Here is a 27,110-nt window from a genome sequence, read left to right as displayed (position 1 = left end):
CGTGCGTAGACACCCAATAATGGGATTGCTGGATAGAATGGCACTTCTGTTTTTAGTTTTCGAGAAATCACCACGCTATTTTCCATAGAGGTTGTACTGATTTACATTCCCAGGAACAGTATATAAGAGTTCCCTTTTCTCCACAAACTCACCAATATTTGTTATGCTTTATCTTTTCAATAATAGCCATTCTGACTGGTGTTAAGACAATACTGTAGTTTTACTTTGAACTTCTCTAATAATTAGTGATGTTGAGCATTTTTCATGTCTTTTGGCCATTTTTGTGTCTTCTTTTGAGAAATGTCTATTAATGTCTTTTGCTCACTTTTTAATGGGATTATTTCTTTGTTTGATTTTTTGTTGTTTGAGCTTCTTGTAATTTCTAGATATGAATCCTCTGTCAGATGAATAGTTTGCAAATATTTTCTCCCATTCTGTAGATTGTCTGTTCACTCTACTGATTATTTCTTTTGCTGTGCAGAAGCTTTTTAGTTTAAGTCTCATTTGTCTATTTTTGTTTTTGTTGTTGGTGCTTTGGGGGTCTTAGTTATGAACTCTTTGCCTAGACCAATGTCCAGAAGAGTTTTTCCTAGGTTTTCTTCTAGTATTTTCTAGGTCTTATGTTTACATCTTTGATTCATCTTAAGTTGATATTCATATACAGTGAAAGATAGGGGTTCAGTTTCACTTTTCTGCATATGATAATCCAATTTTCCCAGAAGTATTTATGGAAAAGGTTGTTCTTTCTCTAGTGTATGGTCTTGTCTATTTTGTCAAATATCAGTTGGCTGTAAAAAATGTGGCTTTATTTCTGGGTTGTCTATTTTGTTTCACTAATCTATGTGTCTATTTTTATACCAGTACCATACTGTTTTGGTTACTATTGACTTGTAGTATAAGATGAAATCAGGTCATGTGATGTCTTCAGCTTTGTTCTTTTTGCTTAGTATTGATTTGGCAATTTGGGCTCTTTTCTGGTTTTTAGGAATATTATGATTTTTTTTCTAATTCTGTGAAAAATGATGTTGGTATTCTGATAGAGATTACATTAACTCTGTAGATTGCCTTGAGCAGGATTGTCATTTTAATGATAGCAATATTAATTCTTCCAATCCATGAGCATGAGATGTTTTCCCATTTGTTTGTATTATCTCTGATTTCTTGCATCGGTATTTTCTATTTTTCCTTGTAGAAATATTTTACCTTCTTGGTTAAATATATGCCTAGATATTTCATTATTTTTTGTAGCTATTGTAAATGGGATTGTCTTCCTGACTTGTTTCACAGCTAGATTGTAATTGCTATGTAGAATCAATACTGATTTTTGTACACTGATTTTGCATCCTGCGAATTCATTTATCAAATCTAGAGATTTTTGGTGGAGACTTTAGTTTTTCTAGATGTAAGATTATATCTTCAGTGAATAGGAATAACTTGACTTCCTCTTTTCCAATTTGGATGCCTTTCTTTTCCTCGCCTGGTTTCTCTGGCGAGGATTTTTAGTACTATGTTGAATAGAAGTTGTGAAAGCGATTACCTCTTCTTGGTCTTCCTAAGGAACTGCCCTAGTTTATCTCTTCTCTTTTCATCTGGGTTATAGCTGTAGCCAAATATGCCACTCTACTTCCACTAACTCCTTCATAATGAACTTGGAATTATCTTCTGATAATGCACTTCTTTTTTAGGAATATTCAAGACTCAAATTTCAGAATCAAATCAGACTACTTAATCCAAAAATGGCCTTCCTATACCACCAGACCCTCTGAAAATGCCCAGTCTTTTTTTAAAAAATCACACTGTAGCCCTTTCTCTGCTAATAAATTCACAAAGCAGCAGTACCTCAATACATACTCTATATGCTTTTCTTCTCACTCACCCCAACCTCGTCATTTGGCTCATCCTATTTTATTTTTTTTAAGAATGCTCTTTCCTTTCCATTTCTATATGCTAATACATTATCATTCAGGATCCATGTGCTATGATTTGGATGTTTGTCCTCTTCAAACCTCATGTTCCCATTTGATCCCCAAGGTGGCAATGTTGGAAGGTGGGGCCTGGTGGGAGGTATTTGGGTCATGTGGGTGGATTCATTATGAATAGATTAATGCCCTCTGTCAAAGGTGAGGGAGTTCTTGCTGTATTTGTTACTTGAGAGCTGGTTGTTAAAAAGATTCTGACAGCACCATCCTCCACTTCCTCTGTGCCCATAGGAACCCACCCATCTCTCACCATGTAATCTCTTGGCACACACCGCTCCCTTCTGCTTTTGGAGGTGAGGCCCTTACCAGATGCAGGTACCCAGTCTTGAACTTTCCAGTCACCAGAATCATAAGTTAAATAAACTTGTTTTCCTTATAAACTACCCAGTCTCAGGCATTCTGTTATAGCAACTCTAAATGAACTAAGACACATTGTAAGAACTACCTCTTCCCAAAAGCCTTCTGAGATATTCCCCTTGCTCTTCACTTATACACGTACCTCAGATTAGCCTTCCAGATTGTACTTCTCCAGGAATGACAGTCACAATATTTAACCTCTGCATGACATGGTCATCCACAGATCAGAACCTAGCTGGTTGAATGTAATGGCTGAATGGCCAGCCTGCAGTCCTGTATCTCTCTCAGCTGGTTTCCTCATGTCCTTCAGGAAGAGTTCACAGACATCTTCCTGACTAAAAGGTCACTACTCTGTGGTCCTATAGCACCTGTGTGTGCCTCTGTCAGGGCACTAATCACACTGTGTTATTGTCTCCATGCTCTGCCAGGTAGAACACCTGGCATATCTAGACACTCAGTAAAAGTGTGTTGCCAAACTGATTAAATTTTTTAAAAAATGAATTGAGGACAAACACAAGTCTTAATATATCCCAATTACTTTTCCTAGTAATTGCATTTATAAAATTCTCAGAAAATATTTGTTGTATTAAATTTGAGCTCTTGATCTCTAATAAAGTCTTACTAATCATTTAATAATAATGATTATAATGATGATGATGATGATACTGTCAAACAATTACATAGCAGTCACTGTGTGTCAGGCACATAGTGCTTTATCGATACTTATTTAATCCTCACATCTACCTTTGTGAGGTGGTTCTCTAATTTTTCCTGATTTTGAGAAGAAAACTGAAGCATAGAGAGATTAAATAAACTGTCTAGAATCCTGCATCGCATCAGTGGAATGACCAGGCATCTAACCTAGGAAGTCTAAGTCCAAATTCAATACCTTTTTGCTCTGAATTAATTTCAATGAAAGCCCCACTTTTTGATCTGATGAACTTATGGAATATATTCATTGTTTTCTTTTCCTAACCATCCATCCTTTCCATTAATTACTAATACACTGACACCACTCACAGTGAGTTGTAGAATATTTTCAATCAAAAGCATGTAAATAACTATCTTACCAACAACATTCATCCTTGAAATCTTCTTGCTAAGACATGAAATTGTTGCCTCCACACTTAAACTATTTATTTCCTGCCTCTAGTTTTTCATTTGCCTTGTCCTGGTTTTCTTTTTTTTTTTTTTTTTTTTTTTTGAGACGGAGTCTTGCTGTGTCGCCCAGGCTGGAGTGCAGTGGCCGGATCTCAGCTCATTGCAAGCTCCGCCTCCCAGGTTTTTACGCCATTCTCCTGCCTCAGCCTCCCGAGTAGCTGGGACTACAGGCGCCCACCACCTCGCCCGGCTAGTTTTTTGTATTTTTTAGTAGAGACGGGGTTTCACCGTGTTAGCCAGGATGGTCTCGAACTCCTGACGTCGTGATCCGCCCGTCTCGGCCTCCCAAAGTGCTGGGATTACAGGCTTGAGCCACCGCGCCCGGCCAGCCTTGTCCTGGTTTTCTAGCTAGGATAACTTGTAAAAATCTCTTCCCCCTTCAGCCTGCCTTCAGCACTCAGCTTCTCAGTAACTCATTGATTCCCTGGGCATCTGCTACCACTCATACCCCAGTGCTCCCAGTATCTTTTCCCCTCATCTTAACTTCTCACTCACATTTCGGTTCCAAGTCTCTAAAATAGATGTTGGCTTTTCTTTCACAATTAAATAAAAAAAAATCCCTGAAGATTATTACTTTTATCTTAATTCATATTCTTAAATATTTATCCCTTAATTATACTAGTAGCGTTACATGGCTAATCTTTTGAACTAATTATCATTGCAATATGTTTAATGAGATACATTAAGCATATCTCAATGATAATATTTTACTTAAAAAGGAAAATATATACATACATGTATATCTTAAATCCATCCATATATGTCTTAAATCTATCTATCTCTCTATCTCTTAAATTGGTCCTCTTATCCTCCTTTCCTCATTCCTTTCACAGTGAGTCTGATACTTACTACCTTGTGCTATGGTTTGAATGTGTTGTCCCAAAACCATGCATTGAAAACTTAATGCCCAGTACGACAGTGTTGGGAGCTGGGGCCTAATGGGAGGTGATTAGGCATGAATGGATTAATGCCATTATCAGGGGGAGTGTGTTTGTTATTGCAGTAATGGATACATTATAAAAGGGAGAGTTTGGTTCTTCTCTGTCTCACTCTCTTTTGTCCCTCTACTGTGAGATAACACAGAAAGAAAACCCTTCCTAGACACTATTTCCTTGATCTTGGGCTTCTCAGCCTCCAGAACCATGAGCAAATACATTTTGGTTCTTTATAATTTACCCAGGCTATGATATTTTGTTACCGCAGCACAAGCAGATTGAGCTTGCAATTAGATGGTGATGATAGTTTCTCATATAGCCTCTCCTTCTTGAATCTTCCCTCTGTTCCAATTATCATTCATACAGTTGAAGTAATTATACTAAAACCTTCTTCATAAGGATCATTTCTAGATGATTGCATTATAAGTGATTTTAGTTCCTTTATTATTTTCTATATTTTCAAAATTTTCTGCAATGAATATACTTTCTTAAAACAATTACAGTAATTGTATTTTTCACAAGAAAAAGGACAATAGCAGCTATTTTATAAGATACTGTAAGGGGCTACTTTTTTTTTCTATAAAATATAAATGGGCATTATTAGGCCCCTTCTTTGCCCCTCAGTTAGACATGCTGACAAACATAGACTCTCGCTCAGCCTCTATGAACAAGGAGCTGTTCACCGAGATATAGGATTGCTCAGAGCTGCCCTTAATAATTTATTCATTCATCTCCTTCCCTTCTTAGTATGGGAATTCTGAGACTGGCTCATTCATTCCACAAATGTTTATAAGATGCATCTTAATGATCAAATTAATGCTTGAGATTGAATGATTGAGTAGTGATCAAAGCATGTCCAGCTGTATTTTCATGTTGCTTACAGACTTTTCATCTTTACATCTCTCAGCCCCTAGTGTAGTGTTAAGCACTCAGGAGATCTCTCCAAATAACTACTCTTGATTTAGGATTTTTATCAGTCTACTGCATTAGATTGTCGAAAATTATAATATTCATAGAATTACTTAAACTTCATTGTCTCTAATCAGGTAAGGAAAATATTTCAGACATTAAGCACTTTTGATTTCAGGAAAAATTTTTTTCAACTTTTATTTTAGATTTGGAGGTATATGTGCAGGTTTGTTACATGGTCTAGAAATTTTTTTTAATCTTAATTACATATATCCCAGTTATAGATCAATGAAAGAGTAACCTTCCTCCCCACCCCCTGCCAAGTAACCAGTTTTAAAACCAAATAATATGTTAGGTGTCCAAAATAACATGAGAAATCAACGATAATTTATCCTTAATTTTTGCTCCTTCATCTCAATATTTAGGGTCCCTTGTCACTGCTATATTACAGCTATGATAATATACTTTCTATAGCTCTGCTTTCCTTAATACCTGCTTTCTCAGGTTTTGAACATATGCTTTGTGGCTTAGCCCTGTGGTAAACATTTTACATGTATCACTTGTTAATTTCTCACAATACTGACATGAGGTAATTTTATTATCCTTATCTTGCAGATCAAACCCTGAGGCTTTCAGAGACGTGAGGTACTGCACCAAGGTCACACTACTGGTAAGTGAAATTGACACTGAAGGCTAAAATCTCAATGGGCAAGTCCTTGCCAATGCCCATGTCTCAGTCCAAATGGTGGTCTCATGTCTCTTTGTAGCTTAATGAATCATCAGCCTGGTTTCATCCTGAAAAACCTGGTTTATATCTGTTCTGTCCAGAGATGTGTGTATGCATAGTGTGCCTGTTTTCACAGAGTTTGCCTGGAATCAGCCCCAGGTCATGGTAAGATAACCAAGGAAGTAACCCCTTTATCAAGTCCTTGGAAGCCAGCCCAATGGACCCAATCTCTGTTCGAACTTCTACCTGCTCTGTGGGATGGTTGTCATTAGTAACCCATGTTTCTCAATGTGTGTTTCTGCATTGTTATTCTCATCCAAACTCCTTAAATAATAGGGCTGAATTTATCTTGTGGATTACTCTCTTTTCTAAATTTTATTCTCATGTAGAGGGCCCCGAACGTGCTAGGAATGAGGAAGTTTGGGTTTCTGTAACTGAGCTAATTTTGGGAGGAGGGAGGCTGATTTCAGTTTTACATGCTGAGCTCTCAAGGTAGAACTAGGTTACTCCAATAAGAAATCTTTTTCTTCTTCTGGGGTTTTTTTTTTCTTTTTCTAAAGTTGCTATCAATGACATCCAATGTCACTGCAGGATACTAATGTAAAGTGTCAGATTAAATCAAAAAATGGTGTCTGTCTAATTGTTTTGCAAATGAACAACCCAAGTCACTTACATTCAATGTAGCCTGACTTTATAAAGATTTAAATAGAAAAGGTGATTCTCTGGAAGAGTGATCTTTGCAAGATTCCTGAGCTGCTTGTGCAATGTAGAAAGCACCTAGCTATTCATCAGCTTGGCTTATTTGACCCAAATGAGGTGAATGAAAAAGATATAAATTTTTAGTCTGTGACACCATCACCTGCCACCTGTCACCTGTCACCTCCAGGTCAGAATCTTGAACTGCTCTTAACATAAACTGAAAAGGAAGTTGAAAAACCTTTACCTACTGCAAAATGTTATTTTATTTAAAGCTTCACAACTACAGTCTTGGTGGGGGTGTTCAACATGACTGGCAGCTGCCTTTGATTTACCTGGGAGCACTGAAATGAAAATCACAGCCAGCCATCACCTTAAAATTATTGGGGGTGGAGTGCTGGGAGAAATTCTCTGAATTTATGATTTATTTGCTCTTCTGGTCACAGGTAGTATTTCATATCCCACTCTAGACTTACATACACAGCTGTGTGTATAGGCATGGCCATACTTATTGTTAAAATATTGAAATACTTCTATGCCAGTTGATAAATAATCACTGCATTCAACCTCCTAAGTAACTCCCTTCCAGTCAAAGACCTTCCCTCAGGATCCCAGGAGATTCCCACAATCCAGCAAATAAGGGAAATAACCCTGACACAGCAAGATTCTTCTGGAACTCTGCACCAATACTGAGGCATCTGCCATTCTGTTGTTAAATATTTTAACTATTGCCCCTGAAACGAGGAGTGGAGAACTCGAGTGGGTTGGCTTTTACACAGGATCAATTGTAAAAATACTTTTTTTATTGTTTGGTTTGGATCTTTTATAAAACTTCAGTGGAAGATATTGTCTATTATGAGTCTATCATCTCTCATTACAGAATTCATGCAATACATTTTTTAATTTCTTCAAGAGTGCCTTATTCTGGGAATGTAATTTACTTTCCAAGAAAGACAAAAAACTAAAAGACTCCTGTTTCTTTTAATCAGGTAGGAGGAATACATTGCAATGTAGTTTTCATTTTACTTTGTCTTTCTGGAATTCTAATACTAAAATTAACACCTAGTTGAACAATAAAATTATGCAAGCTACTTGATGTGTCTCTCTTTCCTCTTAAGTGACTGGTTTGCTAATTTTAAAATTGTATTCGTTTTAATATGATTTAATGTTAGAAGTTGCATTTAAAAAATTGGGGTTATGGGGATAGGTTTTTAAAAAATCATACCTAAGTGCCTTGGGTACCAAGAGCTTCAGGGATGCCCTAATGCTTCACTGTGTTCTCCTGAACAAGTTCCATACTTTTGCAGTTATTCCTCTGAAGTTAGAACTGAAACCTCTTATTATTAAAATAAAAATAGGTTTGAATAAATATTAAAAATCCATTTAATTGTCCATGTTTCCTATTCAGGAATCTTCTGCTGAGGTTTGCAAACCTTTAAAGTTGACCTGGTTAGATATGAGAAAAGGAAATCTGAAAATATCCATTATAATATTATTCTTATTTTACATTTTGCCTTATGTGATATTTACTTAGTTCATGGACAATTGCGATCTTTCCAATTGCTTCTTTTTCCTAGCTTCCTTGTAGCCATTTCACATGAACTTGTTTATTTTGTAGAATTGGTAAAGGCAGAAAGAGGTTAAATTCAAAACACTCATTTTGCGAAACAAATTAACTAGAAAAAGAAAAAGGGGTTTGAAAGTTAAATGTTGAGAAGACTGCTTGGAGTGTATGCCCGTTTTCAATTGTCTGTGCATGTCATTTTCAAGAACATTCTCTTTTACCCTATATACCACAGACGATAAGCCAAAATGAATACAAAACTTACTTTAATGCATTCTATGTATCTTCAGTAGTCTGTGTGTTCCATAAATTTGGAGACATTATGCTTTTATCTTCGTGCTTCTCATTCTTAGTTCAAGGTTTTATACATAATATGTGCTCAGTGATTGTTTACTCAATTTTATGTATTATGTGCTTAGCACATTGGAGAATAATTAGGTCCCTTTTGCTTACAATTTCTGTGTGTTTTAAATCTCTTAAAGTTCTGCCATTCTGCCAATCAAAAGAATAATCATTATCATCCATCTGTTCTACCTTTTCAGTTACCCAATCAATCAATAATACATTACTTACTGTGTGCCAAACACATTTCCAAAAAAATACATAGCTAAAGAAAGCATTTTTTCCCAATAAATTTTACTTACCTTACGCATTAATAGATAGGTAAGTAAATATTTCTCTACATAATGGACTAATTGAAATAAAAGTTTGAAAAAAGTCTATGGGAACAGAGAGGAGGGATTCATCAGCTCTGTATAAGAAATTCAGGACAATCTTCACAGAGGGGTTGATATTTGTGCTGTAATTGATGAATTCAGTTGACAAATATTAATATGAGTTTCCTGGTAAACAGAAGTGGGGGCAATGACATTCCAGATTATTGAACCACCTTGTTCAATAATTGCTTGTTTAAGAAAGATTGAGATGTTCATGTTGCATAGGAAGGAGATATGATAGATAAACTTGGGGAGGTAGGGGAGATGCTATTGTGAAAGACCTTTCATACCATCCTATGAAATGGAGCTTTAGTCTATAGGTAAAGGACAACTAACAGAGGTGGTTGGCCATGGATTTAAATTTCAACTATCAACTTGTGTTGATATTCACAGACCAATGAAAAGGGGGAGGCATCTCGCTTAGATTTTTCTTTGGAGCTTACCTAACTCATAGGCTCCTGTGTTGTTCTATTATGCAGAAGCCTGGCTACAAAAATGTGAGAACTTGCAGGTTAAAAGGTGGAAATAATATGTTCATCAATTGATATGTGTTACTAAAAGAGTTTCTTTTTAAACAACTTGAATAATATTCATGACTAAACGTTGGAACTACATGCTACCATTTATTTTAAAAATACGGTATTCATTTCTTTATCATTTTAGATTATAATGGAAACCTTGACTTCTATACACTATGCTGCAAATTTGACTTGTACCTAAAACGTATTCACGCTTGGCTTATGTGACATCTGTCGAGAAATTTAAATTACCCATTGACAGAGATCATTCAGATAGGAAAAGCTAAATCTACGTAGAAAAATTGAAAGGAAGTGAATTGGGCAGCTGCAGGAGAGAAATGATAAATCATCCATTTATGTGAGAGGAAAGTGCCTGCTTCTGTATTGCTGGTATGTCATGTAGTTCAGATTTGAAATACAAAGCCAATAATTTTTTCTTATATATAGCATCTGTCCATGAAGGGCTCAAACAGCATTTATGTAATGGTTTCTCACAATATTTCAGTGGAATAAGGGATAGCCTATGATGCTTAATTTATAGATGAGGAGATGGTGGTGATTGCTAGCAAAGTACTAGAAATGTGGTAGCATCACTCGTTAGGGATTTGGTGCAACAAGCAGGCAAACCAGAGAACAAGTCTGCTCTAGGTGGTTGAATTGTGGAAGACAATGTGCTATGTGAAGATAGCTCCAGAAGTGTCATCAGAAATGGGGATTGGATAATGCCAAGATGGCTCACAAGCTTGCACTCTTTGAAATAAAGAAACATGGAAGAAGTCAATTATCTTCCCCAAAATGAAAAAAGTCTCTAATTTTTTCTAGCCTGATTCTTTGTCCCCTGGGTTCAAGGGTGTTCTTTATTTTCCATTACTTGATGCAGTTGCAGTAGAAAGTATTTTTATTTTGTTTTATAATAACAGAATAATGCCAGTTTTAAGTAAGATGTAAATTTTTAGCTCAATATAAATAATTGTTGCATTTATTTACATAAAAAGTGAAGGAAGTTGGGAAACTGCCTTATAATTTACCTATATTTGGTAGGAATGAATGAAAGGCTTAGGAAAGAAAAATATCATTTTAAGTGATTTCTCAAAGATAGACAGGCAGAATTATTCTAGGGCATTTGCATGAACAAAACAATTAGCAGTAACTCTATTGTTAAATAGATTAATAGATAATTAATTTTAAACACTTGAGAATTACTTTATTTTCTCTTGGTTCCTTACATCTATATGTGTGTGACGATAAAAAGGGGCGCCTCATTATATTAATTATTTGCATGTTTTCAGTAATGATCTGTTTCAGGCACTCTGACAAATTCCGTACGTACATCACCTTGTATTAACCTTAGATAATTTCCTCCCCGACCCAGTAACTCATGGATACCATAATTGTATTAACTCTTTATAAGAAAAACAAAACACAAAATACAGAGCTTAATAAAGTTAACTTTAGACTACATTCCCACTGAGTGGCAGATTCTGAATCAGTATGCAGTGTCACCTGACTCCACAGTGTATGAGTTTAGCCACAGCTCCATGATTCTTCTGGGCCCAGCCTGACCTCTTTGGTGTTGGGAAGAGCAGAGAAGAGAAGGTCTTGTTCCTTCCAGAGGACAAGGGGTGTGTGCTGTGGGCATAGCAGTGCTGGAAAAATGGCTGAGGTGTCACGCCCAGGAAGCGCTGAGGACTCTCTGGGTGGCTTCTGCCTTAGTCTTTTGAGGGTGACACCATCCCAGAATGACTTCGCAACCAGGATAAAGTCAGGAAAGATGGAGGGCCTGGCTGTGTGGCCAGCTGTGCTGACAAGCAAAGTCAAGAGAATTAGTGATTCCTCCACATGGTTCCAGGGCACATGCAGGCATAAGAGCAGCTGGGACTTCAGACACGACATGGCAGAAGCTCAGCCAGAAGAGCCTCCTGTTGTCGCTGTTGCCAATTTTGGGTTGTTTACGTCCCTTTGCTCATTACCTGAGAAGCCTCGGAGGGCAGTCTCAGAGCAGTCTCAAAGGATGGAACTGGTTCCATAGGAGATGAGGTGCCAGTGGAGGATTTTAAACCATCTGCTAACCTCTCTGGCTGTGTGCTACACTGGCCGATGTAAGGGGCAGACAGGAGAGGACATACAGTTTGGGGAGGAATCTATTGCATTGATTGACTCTAAGTGAATTACAACAAGGACCCAGACCAGAGGTGGATGGAGAAGAGCAGTCAGATTTGAGTGGGAGTTTAGAGTCCTATATAAATTTTGAGTTTTAAGAGCTGAGAGAAAGACTCTACTTCCAGACTTACTCCTCTCTAATTCATCTTCCACCCTGAGGCCAGAATGGTGCTTTTAAGATGTAAGTCGTAAGTGACTCCTCATTAAAGTCACCTACAGAATAAAACCCCAGCTGTGACGAGGTCACAGATAGGCTCCCAGAAACTAGTTCCTTTCTATCTTTCTACTCTGACCTCCAGTCACAGACATGGAGTGTCCTCAGTGAGCATCTTGCCTCTTCTACTTTGTTTGTCTTGCACAGGTCTATTTCTAGAGCCAGTGATGTTTTTTCCTTACCTACTCCATAGTAAAAATCCTACTTACTTCTTTAGGAGCAGCTTAAATCACACATGCCTTGGAAACTCTTCCTGATTTTCCCATTTCATACAACAACAAAAAAGGTCTTTCAACATGTCATTTTCATGGTTTATAACTTAATCTTTCAAAATCCAAATCTATTATTGTTCTTTTCTGGCTGAAAACATTCACTATTTCCCCTTTTCCTAAAGGTTAAAGTAGAACTTTACCCTAGATGAAACCAGCTTCATATAAAATAGTAAATACTTGAATAACATAACATTTATTACAGTGCTTTTTAAAAAGTATACATGCATAATAAATATTGGTTGAGAAATATAGTTTTTAAGGTATTAAACATCAGAGGGGCTTCAGACAAAAATATTTTAAATTTCTATGGTACCATGCTAGACTCTTAATTTATGGAAGATTATTTCAGTATAAATATATCAAGCATCCTGTGATACTGTAAGAAAAATATCACTCAAAATCACGAAGGTAAATTCGTCACTTTTGGGGCATTCATATATGGAAACCCTGGAAAACAAGAATAGCCTGAAATCAAGGAAGTTGTCTACAGCTGGTGAATGGTATTTGGGGAGGCAAAAACGTTCTTAGCAAGAAAACAGCAGGTAAATCACATTTTCATAATTATGTCCAGTATTTATATAAACAAATTTTCTTGAACTGATCAAGATTTGTTTTTCTTTATTGAGAAAATATGACTTCTCTGCTTCCCTAGCTAGAGAAGAAAATGCTTTTCTTTCTGGAGCAATGGTAGGAAAACGCTCAAGCCCAACATGAGGTCTGACGCGTTCTGCATACCTACCTTTTAGTCAATCTTGTTTATTTCGCTGCCAAGCTGTTTCTTTGTGAAATGACTCATCATTATTTATCTAAATTGGTTTTAAATGAGAATGTTTAACCAAAAGATCCGATCTGGATATTATGACAGCTGTTATAAAATATGGGGGTCCAAGTTGTGTCATTTTCTTTCTCACAATTTATTTACTTGTCAGATTTATTATTATCATTGTAATATTTTCCCGAAACAAAAGTGTACATGTGAAGTTTTCAGGAAAACTTTTGGACTATGAATTAGGATACAATTATGAAAATCAGCATCGAGTTATAAATTATGAGGTCTGTATTCTGATTCTAGCTCTTACAACAGGAATTGAAGCAATCAGGCTAAGCTCTCTGGGCCTGTTTCCGTACTAGTCATGAAGGAGTTAATAGATAATGTCTGCATTAGTTTGCTTGAGCTGCTGTAATAAAGTACAAGTTGGGAGGCTTGAACAACCAGAGTTTATTGTCTCACGGTTCTGGAAGCCGGAAGTCCGAAATCAAGGCATCAGAAGTATCAATTCCTTCTGATGACTGTGGGGAACCGCGTGTTCTAGGCCTGTCTCTGGTTTGTCTGTGACTGTCTTGCCCTTGTGTCTTTTCACAATGTGTTCTCTTGGTGTGTCTGTGTCTTTGTCCAAATTACCCCTTTTTATAAGGACATCAGTCATATTGGATTAGGGCCCACCCTAATGACCTCCTTTAAACATGAACAGATTTATGAAAACCCTATCTCCAAAATAAGGTAACATCCTAAGGCTCTGGGCATTATGATTCCAGCATATGTTTTTTGGGAGGCTGGCACAGTTTAACCCATAACGACATCTGACTTCCTTCTTTTCAGCTTGAACATTTTGTTAAGGCTGTACATAGGCCAGTCAGTACCCCTGAGGTTGTTAGCGACTGAAACACAAACGTACATGGTTTTGGCATAAAGGGAGGAATTTGTTGACACAATCCAGGAACAGGGAATGACATCTCTGTTGAGATGCAGCTCAGGCCCTTCAATGTTGGCAGGAGGCTTTCTCCATTTGTTCCACTTTGCTTTGTTTCAGCTTTCTTTTCTTTTTTATTTTGAGACAGAGTCTCACTCTGTTGCCCAGGCTGGAGTGCAATGGTAGGCTCTCGGCTCTCGGCTCACTGCAGCCTCCACCTCCTGGGTTCAAGTGATTCTCCTGCCTCAGTCTCCTGAGTAGCTGGGATTACAGGCTGCCACCACCATGCCTGCCAATTTTTTGTATTTTTAGTAGAGATGGGTTTCACCATCTTAGCCAGGTTATCCTGGCACTCCTGACCTCTAGGCCTACCTCAGCTTCCCAAACTGCTGGGATTAAAGGTATGAGCCACTGTGCCTGGCCTATTTTCTTTCATTATAGATTGGCTTCCCACATAACCAAAGACTGCTGACATCTTACAATTCTTCTGAGGGTGGGCATGGGGAGGGAGGGACTTGGAGGACTTCTTTCAAGTTTGAATAATCAGCAGGGCTTGCATCTAGTGGCCCAGCTCCAACCAGGTGCTTACCCCAGACTACCCCTTCTGGAGTGGCCTCAGGGAAGAATGTGGCAATTGTGCCTCCACCTGCTCTATCCCAGGAGGATGGTGTTTCGGAGGTAGGCAGTTCCATAGGCTTTAACTGTAGTAATGCTAGTTAAAAATGTATTTTTGTCCTTACTGATTGTGCATGTATGATACAGGACTTGTTTAGGTATCTGCCTTCCAAGTACAGATGAGGGTTTTCCACACTGGAAAAATCTTGGCCTGTTGTATTAGTCCGTTCTCATGTGGCCATGAAGAAATACTTGAAACTGGGTAGTTTATAAAGGAAAGAGGTTTAATGGACTCACAGTTCCCTATGGCTGGGGACACCTCAGGAAACTTACAATCATGGCAGACGACACCTTTTCACAGGGCAGCAGAAGAGAGAATGAAAGCAGAGCAAAGGGAGAAGCCCCTTAGAAGACCATCAGATCTCGTGAGAACTCACTCACTATTGTGAGAACAGCATGGAGCAAACCACCCCCATCATTCAAGTATCTTCACCTGGTCCCACCCTTGACACCTGAGTATTATTACAATTCAAGGTGAGATTTGGGTGGGGACACAGAGCCAAACTCTATCAGCTGTGAAGGCTGAAATTGGTGGAAATTAAGTAATAGTCTTTGGAACACAGAGTAGATGGTGGGGCTGTCAGAAGAGACAACATGAAGAAGGAAATTACAAGATGGGAGCTTAGGAGCCTGGCTTGTGTGTAGCACAAGTCCTTAGATTCAAGGACCTGTTGTGCCTCGGGAAGGGAAGTAACGCAGCCTGAGAGACGGTCCAGGACACAGGTGTAGAGCATGCTGGACTGAAGGACACGCTGGCTTGATCAAAATTTATGTAAGGCATGAGGATGAAGGGTAGCGGTGCTGTTTGGTGCTCACTTGATTTGCCATTGCATTGGGTTGCATAGTGTCCACCTGCACCCCTCCCCAAATCCATGTCTTCATGGAACCTATAATGTGACTTTATTTGGAGATAGGGTCTTTATAGATGTAATCAAGTTAAAATGCAATCCTATTGGATTCTCATGAATCTTAATTAGTGACTGGTGTCTTTCTAAGGGAGAGGAGAGGGCAGTCTGGACACACAGACACAACAAGAGCCCCATGTGATGCCAAGGAGGAAACCGGAATGAGGCAGCCACAGTCCAGGGGACAGCAAGCACTGCCGACAACCACCAGAAGCTGAAAGAGGCAAAGAAGGATTTTTCTCTAGAGGCTTTGGATGGAGCATGGCCCTGCCAGCACCTTCGTTTTTGACTTCCAGCCTCCAGAACTGTGAGAGAACACATTTCTGTTATTTTAAGCCACCCAGTTAGTGGCACTTTGTTAGGACAACCCTGGGAAATTGTGACAGATGTGGGCACTTCAATTATGAGCTATAGTCTTTCTGTCTGTCTACTATTATTTGAATTCGATTCACCAAAGAATAATATTTTCTTTATTTAAAATGTTTTAAATTATGAGTACATATGTGGACGCAGATATCATATGTCAGAGGCTCACAACTTGTTTCAAAAGTAAAGAGTTGCACCACTTTTAAACAACTCAAATACATAATTACAGTTCCGAAGTTGGGGCTGGTGAGGAGTGATTCTCCTTTGCAAAGCTGTCTTTAGAGTCCTGCTATGTCACACTCAGAGAATTCCTATTTTATACCTATGAATTATCAGAAATCCTAAACTTTCATTGTTAAGATCAGTTGTACATTGTTTAGAGAGGAATACCTATGTGAATTTACTAAAAAGGAATTTATCTGAGAGTTAAACACAAGCCATTAAATAACATACACACACACACGCGCACACACACAATATAAACCACTAGTTTTCCTTCTGTCAACCACCTCCACCCTTTTTAGGAACTAAACTCCTTAAAGTTTTCTTTGTTTTAGAGTGTTGCCTGATTTGGATGGGAAATATTCATTTCCTCCACTGAAATTCTTCAGATTGCCTTTCCAAATGTCAGTGCTGTTGGGCTTTCCCTGGGAAAACAAAACAAGATTGCTGTCAGAGAAGCAGTTTGCAGATGAGCAGATCAAACAGATAACAGAATCCAGGATGCTATTATTAGCTGTGGAGAAGGCAGGCAGTTTGCAGGTTACATAAGTGAGGGAAGTGGTGGCATTCTGGGAACGAGGAAAGAAATGGAAAACTGATCCATGAGAAAGATCTGGGCTGCTTTCTCATTACCTCTTTTTCTCCCCACCAAAAAAGAAAAAAAAAAAAGTCCAGAATTGTGTTGTAGTCTTTCTGTCGACCTACTATTATTTGAATTTGATTCACCAAAGAATAATATTGTCTTTGTTTAAAATGTTTTAAAGTTGATGATAAATCCTGAGTTCAGGTCAGTGGACACAAGTGAGAAGTAAAAAGTCAAGCACCTTATTATGGAAATGTTATTTACATCACACCCTGGTTTTGCTGTGTTACAGCTTGTAGAATAGTTGACAGCCCTTTCTCAAGTGTCTGTGTATTTCTTCACAGTCCATAACAATCTGACTGTTGGTTTGCAATTTCTTTTCTAATGAGATTTTTTTTTGGCATGTGAAAATGCAGAGCTGCTTTAGTTCTACTCTGGCTTTTTTTCCTTCACTGTTTTTCTCATTTTGGGGGGCCTATTTTTTATTCAGCTGCGGGTTTGGTGCTTCTGTGGTTATTTTCTAACCCTTGGCCATGGCATACTTAGTACTTCATTTCTAGCAGAATCTTTTCTGATGCTTGTCGGCTTCTATTTTACTCTCTGTGTTTTCTTAGTATATAAAGCTCAGCCACCACTTACTGTTTTTTGAAGATAATGTTGGTTGTGCGCCTGGAACGACTTGAATAAACTTGCAATAAATGACCCTATCCAAATGAATCAAAGAGTACGTGTGGGGCACAGCCCATAACCAGTGCATGGAGACAGTATCAGTAAAAACTGTCAGCTCCCCAGTGAAAACACCCAGAACTGCCACAGGCAACTCCTCATAATAGAACTTTTGCAGGGAACGGTTTCTTTTCAACGACACTGCTTTTAACAGCCTCCAAACATTCTTCCTCTGTGTGCACTGCGCCTCCAATCAAAAACTGAAATTCCAAATCAAGTCTGAAATACTTTTTAGCAAACAGCTCAATTCTTAATCTCCTGAAAATCAAGGAACCAGATCTTTAGCGAGAATACATTCACAGCAGCAGCCTCTAAACAAGGTTATCTTTACTTTCGTTCCTCAAATCACACTGCTGTGCTTTATTCACATAATTAAGGACAAAGGGATGCTAGGTGAGGATACATTCAAATGAAGTCATGCTTGTAATCTGTAGGAAACGGGTAATAGGTATAGCCTGATAAAATCCTTAGGAGAGCGACTTTGGTGCTCTCGGTTTGTGGTTAGATACAGCAGAGAAATCCTGGCAGTTTACTCTTTTTAGATGCAGCATTTTCGTGGTGCATTTGTTTAATTGAAAAATCAGTCCAGCATTGTCTGAAGCGTGCATCATATCTTTGGGTCAGGCAAGTTCAAGAGTCTTCCCCTGGAAAAAAACAATGTGCATGTGTGTGTATTTTAATCTTGAAAAATCACTGTCAAATAAATATTTAATGGTAAACGAAGACAAAATCAATAAAGCAAGCAATAGGTAAGGCACAGCCCTCCAGTGTAGATCTGCTGTTTATAACCAGTCCCTTCTCTATCAGGATGGATGGGTGCAGGTTGGCAGGAAGTGGCCACGGGTCTGGAAGGTGTCCTTTTAACTTCCTAGAAACAACTTCCAAGAATCTTGAGGGAATCCTTTTGAACATGTTATGGCATGTGGATCCTTTCTTCCCAACCTTCCAATAGCTTCCCGTCTTACTCAGAATATAACTAAAGACCTTACAATGACCCTCACATCATGACCCAAAGCCTCCATCCTCCCTCTCGCCCTCTTTCATGCTGTTTCAATGATACTGACCTTGTTTTTCTTTAAACACACGAAGACTGCTCCCACCTCGGAGCCCTTGTAACTGCTGTTCCCCTGACTCAGGATGTGTGGCCCACAGACAAGCACGCCGCTGCTTTTTCCACATTCCCACTTTCTGTCTCTCTGCTCGTGTATCAGAGAGACCTTCTCTGACTATCCAATTGGAATTACCTTGCATTCCTCCTCCTCTTTATGCTCTGCTTTGATTTTATTTATTTATTTATTTATTTTGAGACAGAGTCTCACTCTGTCACCCAGGCTGAAGTGCAATAGTGTGACATCAGCTCCCTGATTCAAGTGATTCTCCTGCCTCAGCCTCCCAAGTAGCTGGGATTACAGGCACCTGCCACCATGCCTGGCTAATTTTTGTGTTTTTAGTTGAGACGGGGTTTCACCATGTTGGCCAGGCTGGTCTTGAACACCTGACCTCAGGTGATCCACCAGCCTTGGCCTCCCAAAGTGCTGGGATTACAGGTGTGAGCCACCTGGCTCACCTGTAGACACCCAGCCTGATTTTCTTTAGAGTACTTTTCCCTACATGGTAGAGACCATCTAAGTAGTTTCCTCTCCATCTCCCCAACTAAAATGAATGCTCCTTGAGGACAAGGGCTTTATTTTGTTGACTTCTTGATCCTATTGCTTAGAGCAGAGCCTGACACATCCATGTGGTCAACAGGATTTTGGTGTTACTGCTGTGGTTATGTTATGTGATATGGCAAGAGAGACTTTGCAGATGGAATTAAGATTTCTAATCATCTGACCTTGGGGAGATTATTGTTTATTATATGGATGGGTCTGATATAATCACATGGCTTCATTTTCTCAAGAATGGAAAAGGGAGGTAGGAGAGTTCACGGAGAGAGATATGACCAGGGAAGAAAGACACGGAGAGATGCAGTGTTGCTGGCTTTGCAGGGGAGGAAGGGGAGGCATCAGCTGGGTGTACTGGGGAAGTGGAGAGTGGCCCTCAGCTGTCAGACAGCAAGGTGATGGGAACCTCAGACATAGCACCACAAGGAACCAAATTCTGCTGATAATCAGCCTGAATGATTAAAAAAAAAAAAAAAAAAGGATCCTTCCCTAGAGCCTGAAAAAGAAAGAGGCCTGTAGACACTCTGATTTTTGGCCTGTGAAACTTTAAGCAGAGACCCAACTGAGCCCACCACACTTTTAACCTATAAAAACTATGAGATAATAAATTTATGCTGTTTTAAGTATGGATGAATAAAGAAAAAAATAACAAAGCATAAAATAAATCACTAAGGTGTATTTTGGGTTTTGAGATTTGATATCCAGAAAGAACCAAATAATTTCTTAAGCTACCTGCTAATAGATGGAGAAGTAAAATGTAAGGACATATGTACATAAGGCATACACTCAAAAGCTGTGAAATTGAATAGGTTTTTAAAAAAGATTGCTGTTGAAAAAGAGCATGAATTCTCTTTTACTTAAAGGATAATGGTTGTAGAAAAAAATGAAAAAAAGGGGGTAAAATTTGTTGGTTAATGTTTCAGTCTCAACTCCATCATTTACAGGCCCAGTGACCATATGCAAGTCACCTGAAGTTGAGATAATGATAGTATCTACCTTACAAGAATGGTAAAGAAACAAAAAGACTGTGTATGTGGTAAAAAAAAGTCGTAAACTATAAGTTATTAAATATGATAACACAACTCTCTTGTATGTACTGGAATTATTGTCCTTAGAAGAGTTCTCTTATCCAATTCTGATCATTCTGAGATGTTTATTTTTCAGAAGTGCAACTTTTCCCAAAATACTTTGGTATGATACTCACGCATATGAAACAATGTACTTTAGCATTATATGCATACTTTAAATGAGAATATTCTCACTTCATGATTAATGTGAAAATGAGAAGCTAGCTCAAAATATTTATGGCATGTTTAAGGCTGATTAATCTTACGATCTTGAAAACATGATCATTTCACAGTTTCTAAGCTAAAATGGGATGTACATTATTGAGCTATAAAGGTCTTGGAATGAAATTTTCTCCTATATTCATAGTTGTATGGGAGCTAGCATAAGAAATGGCATTTTGCTGGCTGAGCTGCAGCTCAGATGCTACTGTCTATGTGCACTGGTTGAGTGGCGAGTTGGGGTGGCTCAACATTTTCCCCAACAATGTGGATACATGTATTAATCAGCATGGGGCTTTCATTTCATCACTGGAAGAAGAGAATGTTGTCTGTCTGGGTCTGGAGACTAGGTTATAAAATGTTATGAAATTGAATAGGCTTTAAAAAACGTTGTTGTTGAAAAAGAGTGTAGATTCTCTTTTACTTACAGAGGGATAGATGGATGCAGTGGAGTGGCTGGCCCAGCATCTCCTTCTTGCCTGGCCTGGTGGATCCAGGCTAAGTGAGGAATGAGGGTCCAATGCTGTTGGAATTGTATTTACCAGAGGATTGTGAGCCTCTTGGCGCAAGCAAATAGCAAAGTGATACAAAGTCAAAGAGGCACTTATCCCACCACTTCTAAATGGGACTCTGGTGCTTGATGAGTCTCTGGAGACCAAATATAAGCATAAAAGAGTGTTGCAGGGACCCCCATGCCCTGCTGGTAGGAGCACATCTCAGAGCAGCCCTCGTGGAGCATGACACGCAAGACTTGGTGAAACAAAATCTGCGTCTTACAGCACGGCCACCTCCGCCCTGTTCCACTCCTTTTATATAATCACAGGAACCTTCTCCATGTAGTAGAGAGTAGTTGAAAGCAACTTAGTGTTGAAAGCTAGGAGAATGAATAAGTAAAACGAGATGGATGCATGCTATACAATAATGCCAATCAGTCAGAAACAATGGGTTATATGAACATACTGCAACATAGATGAACTTTTAAAATAGTGTTCAATTTTAAAAGTTAAAAACAGAATAGAAACCACAATTCATTATCATTAATGGAAATAAAATCATTGCATATTTTAAAGGATCAAACCTACCAAGCAAAGTGGGTGCCATGAGGGGAAGGGGAAGAGAATGGGAGTTAAAGCTGTAAGAGTAAACAGTGATGTTAGCATTATGAAACCAACCCGTAAAATTGGAGTTGAAGAAATAAACTGGCCTTGGGTTATGTGCTTATAATATAATTTAGTCCTTTATTTAAAAATGATCTACTTGTCCTTATTTTGTTTAAATACGATTCCCTCCATTTGCTTGCCAAATCTGGATGGATTGTAAGAGGTAACGTAAGATTAATAAAGCACCAAGATGACACTAAATACCTGTTGATATCTAGCTAGCAGCCTTGATTTCCTTATATAGTAGTAGATGGCCTAGTATCTGAAAAGTATTGATGGTATGTATATATACACCATATATATATGTATATATATGGTGTATATATATATACACACCATCAATATACATATTATGTGTGTGTTTTTATGTGTGTGTGTGTGTATATATATATACACACGCACAGAGATAATTCTTCATTCAAACATGCCAGAAATTTGGAGAAATTTTGCAAATACAGGTGAATTTAAAAAGTAAGAATATTGTTTCCTGAAACACCACAAATTTCTCCTCTTTGTGAATTACATACAGTGCTTGCTAATTATACAAGGAAGATTTGCCTCTTTATCAAATTCTTTTTACGCTGTCTTTGGCTTCTTGAGGCCAGTGCTGATGGGAAAAGAAGAAACTGGCCTAGTATTAATATCTACCTTGCTTTATTTTTTTCTGTCCCATAAAGAGATTCTTATAAAGGAAGTTGACTAGAGTTGGTGAATTATTTTTGCTCTATAGAATTAGGTTTTGTTGCCAATCGCCTTATTTGTTTTACTTTCTGAGGTAGGCAGAATAACGACCCCTAAAGATGTTCACATCCTAATCTCTGGAACCTGTGAATATGCTACTTTACATGACAAAGGAGAATGGGGCATTAAGAAGATGGAATTAAGGTTGTTAATTAGGAGAATTTAAAATAGGAAGAGTAGCCCAGCTTAACCAGGTGGACCCAATGTAATCATAAGTGTTTTTAACAGTGGAAGAGAGTTCAGAATTAGAGGGGGATTGAGGCTATGAGAGAACGGACATAGAAGATGAAAAAAGGGGGCCATGAGCCAAGGAATATGGGCAGCCTCTAGAAGCTGGAAAAAGCAGAAAAATGCACTTTCCCCTGGAACCTCCACAAGAGAATGCAGTGTTACTGAAACCTTGTTTTTTGCCCAGCGAGACCTGTATCAGACATGTAATTTATAGAACTATACATTATTAATGAGTATTTTTTTTTTTTGAGATGGAGTTTTGCTCTTGTCACCCAGGCTGGAGTGCAATGGTATGATTTCAGCTCACTGCAATCTCTGCCTCCAAGGTTCAAGTGATTCTCCTGCCTCAGCCTCCTGAGTAGCTGGGATTACAGGTGCCCACCACCACACTCAGATAATTTTTTTATATTTTTAGTGAAGACAGGGTTTCAACATGTTGGCCAGGCTGGTCTCAAACTCCTGACCTCAGGTGATCCGCCTGCCTCGGCCTCCCAAAGTGCGGGGATTACAGGCATGAGCCACTACATCTGGCCAGAACTGTGCATTATCAAAACTGTGTTGCTCTAAGCCACTAAGTTTGTGGTAACTTCCAGCATCAGAAGAAAATTAATGCAGTCTCTGGGTTTTTGTTGTTATAAAGGCATAATCATATGGCTCTATAATGATACGCCCTCAAAGTTAGGTTAGCAATACCTAGTGAGAACATTTCTCTTTTTGTAGGGTTCACTTGTTTTTGAAAATCATTAATTTTTGGACTCACAAGATAGATTGCCGACAAAACTGCTAGAAAAATGTGGGGTACTTATTAGTCATTTCAAAAAGAAGAAAAAACTCAATGTGAAATACTAGTATTTTATGGAAAGAACAAACCACAAGCTATCTTAGTCATTTAAAAAAACTCTGAAAGACAATTAACTTTTATTTTAGGTTAATTTCAAAGTTTTAGTCAGAACTGAGTTAATTTTGTTCAAGATTATCTAGTGGCCAAAATAAGTTATGGTTGATGCCTGGATTAAGAAAGCTTTTTTAGGATAGTAGTATTAGACAAATATGTCCACCATAGCACAGATTAATTATAAAGAAAGCTAATTTGTTTAGAGAATGGAATGTCCAAAGATAACAGTGTGACCATCCCAAGAAACAACTCCCATTATGAATTTTTAAAACTGTAACAGTATTTTATGTAGTCAGACTGTGTGTGTGTAAATACGCAATGAAAGCTTATGACCGGTGAATGTGGTTGTAAGATGTAGCTTAAGTGACCAGCATTCCTTCTAGGTTGAATACCAGGGTGTTGTGGCACCCCAAAAAGCACAGATGTGAGAGATTTGATCGACCTGGTGCCCCAACAGTCATCCCCAAGTGAGACAACCAGACATAACCAGCATACATTGCAGTACACCTGACCAGCTCCCACCAGCGGGGCTTCTGTGGGCGAAGAAAGATTGAATTGACCTTTCCTAAGTTTCCATTAAAGTACTCATTAATGGAGAAGAATTGGAAAGCATTAAGATGCCTACACCTTTCCAGACACTAGAAAGTAGAATGCTATATTTAAGGAGAGACATGTTTTAACACATGCTGTGGGGGACTAGCGTAATGAAAATGCTGAGAATTTCTCTAGCAGACTTGGACCCGGGTTGAGAGGGGAGGTTTAAGTGTGTGTGTGTGTTTATTCTATTGAACCACTGTTAATAAGGAGTGGATCTCCTGCTGAAAACGAAAGGGGATGCTTTTAGTTCAGCTTCACATATTAGCAAGTCAATTTGTATGTTTTTCAGAATGTTTCTTTTTTTAACAGAATTATTTTATCACACTACTTTCCCAACTTTTTGCTTCTTCTGAAAGTACACATACAAATTGCATAATGGAAAGCTATATATTTAGTCTAAAAGAATCATAGAACTTACTTGAGGTCCAGTAATTTTGAACACCTCCCCCAATGCCACATGAAAATTTTGGAATATTTAAGCATTATGTGGTTGCTATGGTAGTACAATCTCATTCTTATTCCTTCCCTTCAGCAAATGAAAACTCACAGATATCTTTAAACAAATTCGATACCTTATAAAGATTATAGCAAATAGGTATGCTATTTTTATGTGGCAGCATAAGAATTTTAGCCATCAAACTGGCACTATTCTACAGTAATGTTAAAGGTGGATAAAGTTTATTGAATGAGTTTATGTGAGTTAAAGTATTGAAGACATTTACATACATTTGCGTGTATGTAACACTTTCTCTAAGAAACTCCACAATGCTATATCTGCTCTATCTTCTGTTTTTAACATTGTGAGTAAATTGGACTCAAAATTTACTGATTTGTACAACTGTTATACAAATACATAACTATATTTCTTGTAACTCATTTCATCTTGTCCACCCCTATTCTGGCTGAAAATGTCTGGCTTTGTCCACCAAGAATGTCTCAGTCTCTCCTGAATTAAAATGTGTCAGCTTGAGTTAATTACTCAGTATTTTAGTTGCTCTTCCTCTTTCTCCCACGTTGCACCCGGATGCAAAGGGAAATCTACAGAGTATGATGACGTGGATTGATAGGTAGAGGGGGCCTGGGGGAGGGGGCTGCTTAAGTGACTACAGCTGTCATAATTCGTAACTGGTTTTCTCATATTGGTCAAGGACCAAGCCTCCTGTGTGAATTCAGCCTGCATCTTGCCCAGGTTGGTGCAGCTGGTTTGGGCCTTTTACAGTGAAGTCCTTTTGTCCTTATATTTGGTGACCAGTGAACACCATTCGCAATAGTACACATTCTGTCTGGGACATCTGGTAACATCATATGGAATCATCTCAGATGTATGTTCTCAGATGCTGTGCTGACCACGGGGCCCCCAGGAGACATGGTTTTCCAGGTCTTCCAGGAGACAAGGGATCTTCCAGGTTGTGTCCAGGGAAGTAAGAAAGAAGCTTCCTATCTAGGATCTCCACTCATCCTCAAATGTTTCTGGAAGTCTTTATTGCAGTCTCTCTTCTGAGATTCAGTTCAGAGGGAAGAGAGGAGAGTAAAGTCTAACCTCATGTCTCTCTCTCTCTCTTTCATGCCTCAGCATCTGAACCTATAGTGACCAGAAGAAATTTCTTCCTGTGGGGTGCAAACTTTCCTTATCTCAGATATCTTTATGTCTTTTCACTAGGACTAACTGTAAAACTATGTTCAGATGTGTAAGCTTTGCTCTTAATATGAAAAATGCATTTTTTTTCTTGTTATATAATCATCCCACATACCCTTAAGCAAGCCAAACTTGCAACTCACTGTCTTATAAGGGAATTTAATGATGTCTAATGAGGCCTCCAAAGCGGAACAAAGTTCCCTTTCTCTAGGCTGTCTCCAAAGAAGTGGGGAGGCAAAGCAAGATGGGGGGTTATCTCCTGATTTAGGCTCTTTCTAAAAAGTTGGAAGGAAAAATATCTTTATTTTTCTTGGCTATTCTTTTTCTTAGAGCCACACTTGAGGTTTTCTACATACAGTGGCCACAAGGCAGCTGTTGGTTGATGTGTTTTACTTTCTTTTTCTTCAAAGTTGTAAGTAGGGAGAGGGTCTTTTTACAAGTACCTTGTGAAGGGCAGTCTGGTTCCTCTGGTGTGGTCAATCTTAGGATTTCAGGATGCCTCAGCTGGTTTCAGTGGTCCTGGAATCTGAGTTGGACAAAAGGCAGCCTGGATTTGTACTTGTGCCATTCTGTGAGTCACTGGCCAATCTGAGAAGTAGCACTAGGGAGAAACTAACTCACAAGAAAGGGATCTTGAGAGACTAAATTGGAGACAATTTCACAGGAAGGGGGCATGGAAATCAGAGTCCATCATTTCCTGGACCAGCTCCCAGGTGGGTTTCAGATGTCCGTTGAACTGAAGGGGCAGGAACGTTCTGAGAAGTTAAAGGAACATAGTGTAGAAAGATACATCAGATACCAAAATATATATCAACCATACTCCCCTTCATGGCCACCGGCGGAAGGAATCCGTGAGTTGAGTGCCTTGTAAAATGTTTCCATCATCTCTTGGAGAGTGGCAGGAATGAATTTCTCACCATGGAATGGAAAGAGCCATCTACTAAAGACAACGCTTGTGAAAAAGCGAGCACCCAATTCACTCCTCATAGCTGGGAGCCTTTATCTGAAGTCATTGAACTTCTAGAGAAACCATCGATGGTAACCAGGGTGATTTTTCACGCAAGCGTGTGTGCGTGTGCCTCTGCACATTTTCTCAGGAGAGATTCTGGGGCTTTCTGCAGATTCTCAGAAGAGTGCCTCATTGCAAAATATCAAGGGCCATTAGATGAATGGAAATGTTGCGCTAACAAGTAACATAAAACTTGATGCCTTAAAACCCTTTTCTCTTTCCCAGAAATTCCAGTCAAACAGAACAATGTCACTGATCACAAAGTTCATTTCTATTTTCAGGAATCCCTTCTGTGATAAAACTCATTCAAAAATGTCCACTTAAAAGAGAATAACAATAAAAAACAACAACAAAAGAGAACAAAGTCTTGTCTTGGGTGTTTTGTGGACACTCTCATAAGGGCATTTACTACCAACAAGCAAGGAATGGAGAATATCTTTAAATCACTGACATTCCTTATAGGGTGTCCAGTTTTGGAAATTCATTTGTGAGCCAAGAAATGTGTGCGTGAGGAT

The 27,110-nt window shown here is 38.6% G+C and overlaps 1 protein-coding gene across 1 annotated transcript in view; it reads right to left on the bottom strand.

Moving 5' to 3' along the window:
* LOC106994547 (putative uncharacterized protein encoded by LINC00305) overlaps window positions 1-26,343 on the bottom strand; it is a 70,856-nt gene extending 44,513 nt beyond the window's left edge. The window contains exon 1 of the mRNA XM_077975018.1: window positions 26,030-26,343. The gene's annotated coding sequence lies outside the window, so the exon portion shown is untranslated. The remainder of the gene's footprint in view (window positions 1-26,029) is intronic.
* Window positions 26,344-27,110: the final 767 nt, after the last annotated feature.

The sequence above is a fragment of the Macaca mulatta genome, chromosome 18 (genome assembly GCF_049350105.2).
Source record: "Macaca mulatta isolate MMU2019108-1 chromosome 18, T2T-MMU8v2.0, whole genome shotgun sequence".
Taxonomy (NCBI): Eukaryota; Metazoa; Chordata; class Mammalia; order Primates; family Cercopithecidae; genus Macaca; species Macaca mulatta.
This window is presented reverse-complemented; position numbering and strand designations above follow the sequence as displayed.